Below are 7,804 nucleotides of genomic sequence, written 5' to 3'. Positions count from 1 at the left end.
TTGTTGCAAATATTCGTTTTATGCGATGGAAAAACTGTTATATTTATATTGTATTTTATGCTTCGGGCGTAGACTTCTATTGCCCTACGTATTCGATCTCGTGGAGCAACACCCTACAGTGAAGCCTAGGTTGCCCGGAACGCAGATATGACCACAACCTTCGCACAGGTTGCAATTATTCGTTTTCTACGACGGAAAAACTGTTGTATTTATTTTGTATTTTATGCTACGGGCGTTGACTTCTAAGGCCCTAACTATTCAATCTGTTGGAGCAACGCCCTAGGGTGAAGCCTAGGTTGCACGGAAAGTAGAAATGATGATAACTTTCATACTGGTTGCAATTATTCGTTTTATACGATGGAAAAACTGTTGTATTTATACCGTATTTCATTCTTCTGGCGTTGACTTCTTATGCCGTAACTATTCCATCTGCTGGAACAACGCCCTAGGGTGAAGCCTAGGTTGCCCGGAACGTAGAAATGACCATCACTTTCAAACTGGTTGCAATTATTGCTGTTATATGATGGAAAAGCTGTTGTATTTTTATTGCATTTTATGCTTCGGGCATTGACTTCTAAGGCCCTAACAATTCAATCTGTTGTAGCAACGGCCTAGGGTGTAGCCTAGGTTGCCCGTAAAGTAGAAATGACCATAGCTTTCATACTGGTTGCAATTATTCGTTTTATATGATGGAAAAGCTGTTGTATTTTTATTGCATTTTATGCTTCGGGCATTGACTTCTAAGGCCCTAACAATTCAATCTGTTGTAGCAACGGCCTAGGGTGTAGCCTAGGTTGCCCGGAAAGTAGAAATGACCATAGCTTTCATACTGGTTGCATTTATTCGTTTTATATGATGGAAAAACTGTTGTATTTATATTGTATTTTATGCTTCTGGCGTTCACTTCTTAGGCCCTAACTATTCGGTCTGGTGGAACAACGCCCTTGGGTGAAGCCTCGGTTGCCCGGAACGTAGAAATGACGTTTACTTTCATACTGGTTGCAATTATTCGTTTTATACGATGGAAAGACTGTTGTATTTATATTGTATTTTATGCTTCTGGCGTTGAGTTCTAAGGCCCTAACTGTTTGATCTGGTGGAGCAACGCAGCAGAGTGAAGCCTAGGTTGCCCGGAACAATGATATGCCATTACTTTCACACTGGTTGCAATTATTCCTGATATACGATGGAAAAACTGTTGCATCTTTATTGTGTTTTATGCTTCTGGCGTTGACTTCTAAGGCCCTAACTATTCGATCTGGTGGAGCAACGCCCTAGAGTGAAGCCTAGGTTGCCCGGAAAGTAGAAATGACCATAACTTTCACACTGGTCGCAATTATTCGTTTTATACGATGGAAAAGCTGTTGTATTTATACCGTATTTTATGCTTCTGGCGTTGACTTCTTATGCCCTAACTATTCCATCTGGTGGAACAACGCCCTAGGGTGAAGCCTAGGTTGCCCGGAACGTAGAAATGACCATAACTTTCACACCGGTAGCAATTATTCGTTTTATAGGATGCAAAAACTGTTGTATTTTTATTGCATTTTATGCTTCCGGCCTTGACTTCTAAGGCCCTAACTATTCAATCCGTTGGAGCAACGCCCTAGGGTGAAGCCTAGGTTGCCCGGAACGCAGAGGTGACCATGACTTTCAAACTGGTTGCAATTAATCCTTTTATACGATGGAAAGGCTGTTGTATTTTTATTGCATTTTATGCTTCCGGCGTTGACTTCTAAGGCCCTAGCTATTCGATCTGGTGGAGCAACGACCTAGAGTGAAGCCTAGGTTGCCCGGAAAGTAGAAATGGCTATCACTTTCAAACTGGTTGCAATTAATCCTTTTCTACGATGGAAAAACTGTTGTATTTTTATTGCATTTTATGCTTCCGGCGTTGACTTCTGATGCCCTAACTGTTCAATCTGTTGGAGCAACGCCCTAGGGTGTAGGCTAGGTTGCCTGGAACGTAGAAGTGACCATAACTTTCATACTGGTTGCAATTATTCGTTTTATACGATGGAGAAACTGTTATATTTATATTGTGTTTTATGCTTCTGGCGTTGCCTTCTTAGGCCCTATCTGTTCGATCTGATGGAACAACGCCCTAGAGTGAAGCCTAGGTTGCCCAGAACGTAGAAATGACCATCACTTTCACACTGGTAGCAATTATTCGTTTTATACAATGGAAAAACTGTTCTATTTATTTTGTATTTTATGCTTCGGGCGTTGACTTCTAAGGCCCTAACTATTCGATCTGGTGGAGCAACGCCCTAGAGTGAAGCCTAGGTTGCCCGGAACGTAGAAATGACCAGAACTTTCACACTGGTTGCTATTATTCGTTTTATACGATGTATAAACTGTTATATTTATATTGTATTTTATGCTTCTGGAGTTGACTTCTATGGCCCTACCTATTCGAGTTGGTGGTGCAACACCCTACAGTGAAGCCTAGGTTGTCAGAAACGTAGAAATGAACATAACTTTCACTCTGGTAGCAATTATTCGTTTTATACAATGGAAAAACTGTTCTATTTATTTTGTATTTTATGCTTCGGGCGTTGACTTCTAAGGCCCTAACTATTCGATCTGGTGGAGCAACGCCCTAGAGTGAAGCCTAGGTTGCCCGGAACGTAGAAATGACCAGAACTTTCACACTGGTTGCTATTATTCGTTTTATACGATGGAAAAACTGTTATATTTATATTGTATTTTATGCTTCTGACGTTGACTTCTTAGGCCCTAAGTGTTCGATCTGGTGGAGCAACGCCCTAGAGTGAAGCCTAGGTTGCCCGGAACGTAGAAATGATCATCACTTTCAAACTGGTTGCAATTAATCCTTTTATACGATGGAAAAACTGTTGTATTTATATTGCATTTTATGCTTCGGGCGTAGACTTCTATGGCCCTACCTATTCGATCTGGTGGAGCAGCACCCTACAGTGAAGCCTAGGTTGCCCGGAACGTAGATATGACCATAACCTTCACACAGGTTGCAATTATTCGTTTTCTACGATGGAAAAGCTGTTGTATTTAAATTGTATTTTATGCTTCCGGTGTTGACTTCTTAGACCCTAACTCTTCGATCTGGTGGAGCAACGCCTCAGAGTTAAGTCTAGGATGCCCGAAACGTCGAAATGGTCATTACTTTCGCACTGGTTGCAATTAGTCATGCTATACAATGGAAAAATTGTTGTATTTATACTGTATTTTATGCTTCTGGCGCTGACTTCTAAGGCCGTAGCTATTCGATGTGGTGGAGCAACGCCCTAGAGTGAAGCCTAGGTTTCCCGGAACGTAGAAATGCCCATTACTTTCACACTGGTTGCAATTATTAGTTTTATACGATGGAAAAACTGTTCTATTTATTTTGTATTTTATGCTTCGGGCGTTGACTTCTAAGGCCCTAACTATTCAATCTGTTGGAGCAACGCCCTAAGGTGAAGCCTAGGTTGCCCGGAAAGTAGAAATGACCGTACCTTTCATACTGGTTGCAATTATTTGTTTTATACGATGGAAAAGCTGTTGTATTTATACCGCATTTTATGCTTCTGGCGTTGACTTCCTATGCCCTAACTATTCCATCTGGTGGAACAACGCCCTAGGGTGAAGCCTGGGTTGCCCGGAACGTAGAAATGACCATAACTTTCACACCGGTAGCAATTATTCGTTTTATACGATGGAAAAACTGTTCTATTTATTTTGTATTCTATGCTTCGGGCGTTGACTTCTAATGCCCTAACTATTCAATCTGTTGGAGCAACGCCGTAGAGTGAAGCCTAGGTTGGCCGGAAAGTATAAATAACCACAATTTTCATACTTGTTGCAATTATTCGTTTTATACGACGGAAAAACTGTTATATTTATATTGTATTTTATGCTTCTGGCGTTGACTTCTTAGGCCCTAACTATTCGATCTGGTGGGACGACGCCCTAGAGTGAAGCCTAGGTTGCCCAGAAACGTAGAAATGACCATCACTTTCACACCGGTAGCAATTATTCGTTTTATACAACGGAAAAACTGTTCTATTTATTTTGTATTTTATGCTTCGGGGTTGACTTCTATGGCCAAACCTATTCGATCTGGTGGAGCAACACCCTACAGTCAAGCCTAGGTTGCCGGGAACGTAGAAATGACCAGAACTTTCACACTGGTTGCTATTATTCGTTTTATACGATGGAAAAACTGTTATATTTATATTGTATTTTATGCTTCTGGCGTTGACTTCTTAGGCCCTAACTTTTCGATCTGGTGGAACAACGCCCTAGAGTTAAGTCTAGGATGCCCGAAACGTCGAAATGATCGTTACTTTCGCACTGGTTGCAATTAGTCATGCTATACGATGGAAAAACTGTTCTATTTGTTTTGTATTTTATGCTTCGGGCGTTGACTTCTAAGGCCCTAACTGTGCAATCTGTTGGAGCAATTCCCTAGGGTGAAGCCTAGGTTGCCCGGAAAGTAGAAATGGCAATCACTTTCAAACTGGTTGCAATTATTCGTTTTATACGATGGAAAAGCTGTTGTATTTATACCGTATTTTATGCTTCTGGCGTTGACTTCTTATGCCCTAACTATTCCATCTGGTGGAACAACGCCCTAGGGTGAAGCCTAGGTTGCCCGGAACGTAGAAATGACCATAACTTTCACACCGGTAGCAATTATTCGTTTTATAGGATGCAAAAACTGTTGTATTTTTATTGCATTTTATGCTTCCGGCCTTGACTTCTAAGGCCCTAACTATTCAATCCGTTGGAGCAACGCCCTAGGGTGAAGCCTAGGTTGCCCGCAACGCAGAAGTGACCATGACTTTCAAACTGGTTGCAATTAATCCTTTTATACGATGGAAAAACTGTTGTATTTTTATTGCATTTTATGCTTCCGGCGTTGACTTCTAAGGCCCTAGCTATTCGATCTGGTGGAGCAACGACCTAGAGTGAAGCCTAGGTTGCCCGGAAAGTAGAAATGGCAATCACTTTCAAACTGGTTGCAATTAATCCTTTTATACGATGGACAAACTGTTACATTTTTATTGCATTTTATGCTTCGGGCGTTGATTTCTAAGGCCCTAACTATTCAATCTGTTGGAGCAACGCCCTAGGGTGAAGCCTAGGTTGCCCGGAACTTAGAAATGACCATAACTTTCACACTGATTGCTATTACTCGTTTTATACGATGGAAAAACTGTTATATTTATATTGTATTTTATGCTTCTGGCGGTGCCTTCTTAGGCCCTAAGTGTTCGATCTGGTGGAACAACGCCCTAGTATGAAGCCTACGTTGCCCGGAACGTAGAAATGACCATCACTTTCACACTGGTTGCAATTATTCCTGATATAGGATGGAAAAACTCTTGTATATTTATTGTATTATATGCTTTGGGCGTAGACTTCTATGGCCCTACCTATTCGATCTGGTGGAGCAACACCCTACAGTGAAGCCCAGTATGCCCGGAACGTAGATATGACCATAACCGTCACACAGGTTGCAATTATTCGTTTTCTACGATGGAAAAGCTGTTGCATTTATATTGTATTTTACGCTTCCGGTGCTGACTTCTTAGACCCTAACTCTTCGATCTGGTGGAGCAACGCCTCAGAGTTAAGTCTAGGATGCCCGAAACGTCGAAATGATCGTTACTTTCGCACTGGTTGCAATTAGTCATGCTATACAATGGAAAAACTGTTGTATTTATACTGTATTTTATGCTTCTGGCGTTGACTTCTAAGGCCCTAGCTATTCGATCTGGTGGAGCACCGCCCTAGAGTGAAGCCTAGGTTGCCCGGAAAGGATAAATGACCATCACTTTCAAACTGGTTGCAATTAATCCTGTTATACGATGGAAAAACAGTTGTATTTTTATTGCATTTTATGCTTCTGGCGTTCACTTCTTAGGCCCTAACTATTCGATCTGGTGGAATAACGGCCTATGGTGAAGCCTAGGTTTCCCGGAACGTAGAAATGACCATCACTTTCAAACTGGTTGCAATTATTCCTGTTATATGATGGAAAAACTGTTATATTTATATTGTATTTTATGCTTCGGGCGCTGACTTCTAAGGCCCTAACTATTCAATCTGTTGGATCAACGCCCTAGAGTGAAGCCTAGGTTGCCCGGAACGTTGAAATGACCATAACTTTCACACCGGTAGCAATTATTCGTTTTATACGATGGAAAAACTGTTGTGTTTATATTGTATTTCATGCTTCTGGCGTTGACTTCTAAGGCCCTAGATATTCGATCTGGTGGAGCAACGCCCTAGGGTGAAGCCTAGGTTGCCCGGAAAGTAGAAATGACAATAACTTTCACACTGGTTGCAATCATTCGTTTTATGCGATGGAAAAACTGTTGTATTTATATTGTATTTCATGATTCTGGCGTTGACTTCTAAGGCCCTAGCTATTCGATCGGGTGGAGCAACGCCCTAGAGTGAAGCCTAAGTTGCCCGGAACGTAGAAATGACCATAACTTTCACACCGGTAGCAATTATACGTTTTATACGATGGAAAAACTGTTGCATTTATATTGCATTTTATGCTTCTGGCGTTGACTTCTTAGGTCCTAACTACTCGATCTGGTGGAGTAATGCCTCACAGTTAAGTCTAGGATGCCCGAAACGCCGAAATGATCATTACTTCAACACTTGCTGCAATTATTCATGCTATACGATGGAAAAACTGTTGCATTCCTGATGTATTTTCTGTTTCTGGCTTCGACTTCTAAGGTCCTAGCTATTCGATCTGGTGGGGCAACATCCAAGAGTGAAGCCTATGTTGCCCGGAACGTAGAAATGACCACAACTTTCACACTGGTTGCAATTACTCTTTTTATACAATGGAAAAACTGTTGTACCTATATTGTATTTTATGCTTCTGGCGTTGACTTCTAAGGCCGTAGCTATTCGATGTGGTGGAGCAACGCCCTAGGGTGAAGCCTAGGTTGCCCGGAAAGTAGAAACGACCATACCTTTCATACTGGTTGCAATTATTCGTTTTCTACGATGGAAAAGCTGTTGCATTTATATTGTATTTTATTCTTCGGGCGTTGACTTCTTATGCCCTAACTATTCCATCTGGTGGAACAACGCCCTAGGGTGAAGCCTATGTTGCCCGGAACGTAGAAATGACCATAACCTTCACACCGGTAGCAATCATTCGTTTTATACGATGGAAAAACTGTTGTATTTATATTGTATTTCATGCTTCTGGCGTTGACTTCTAAGGGCCTAGCTATTCGATCTGGTGGAGCAACGCCCTAGAGTGAAGCCTAGGTTGCCCGGAACGTAGAAATGACCATCACTTTCAAACTGGTTGCAATTAATCCTTTTATACGTCGGAAAAACTGTTGCATTTTTATTGCATTTTATGCTTCGGGCGTTGACTTCTAAGGCCCTAACTATTCAATCTGTTGGAGCAACGCCGTACGGTGAAGCCTAAGTTGCCCGGAACTAAGAAATGACCATAACTTTCACACTGATTGCTATTATTCGTTTTATACGATGGAAAAACTGGTATATTTATATTGTATTTTATGCTTCTGTCGGTGCCTTCTTAGGCCCTAAGTGTTCGATCTGGTGGAACAACGCCCTGGAGGGAAGCCTACGTTGCCCGGAACGTAGAAATGACCATCACTTTCAATCTGGTTGCAATTATTGCTGTTATATGATGGAAAAGCTGTTGTATTTTTATTGCATTTTATGCTTCGGGCATTGACTCCTAAGGCCCTAACAATTCAATCTGTTGTAGCAACGGCCTAGGGTGTAGCCTAGGTTGCCCGGAAAGTAGAAATGACCATAGCTTTCATACTGG

This window comes from Calliopsis andreniformis, unplaced genomic scaffold (genome assembly GCF_051401765.1).
Source record: "Calliopsis andreniformis isolate RMS-2024a unplaced genomic scaffold, iyCalAndr_principal scaffold0004, whole genome shotgun sequence".
Classification (NCBI taxonomy): domain Eukaryota; kingdom Metazoa; phylum Arthropoda; class Insecta; order Hymenoptera; family Andrenidae; genus Calliopsis; species Calliopsis andreniformis.
Note: the sequence above shows the minus strand (reverse complement) of the source record.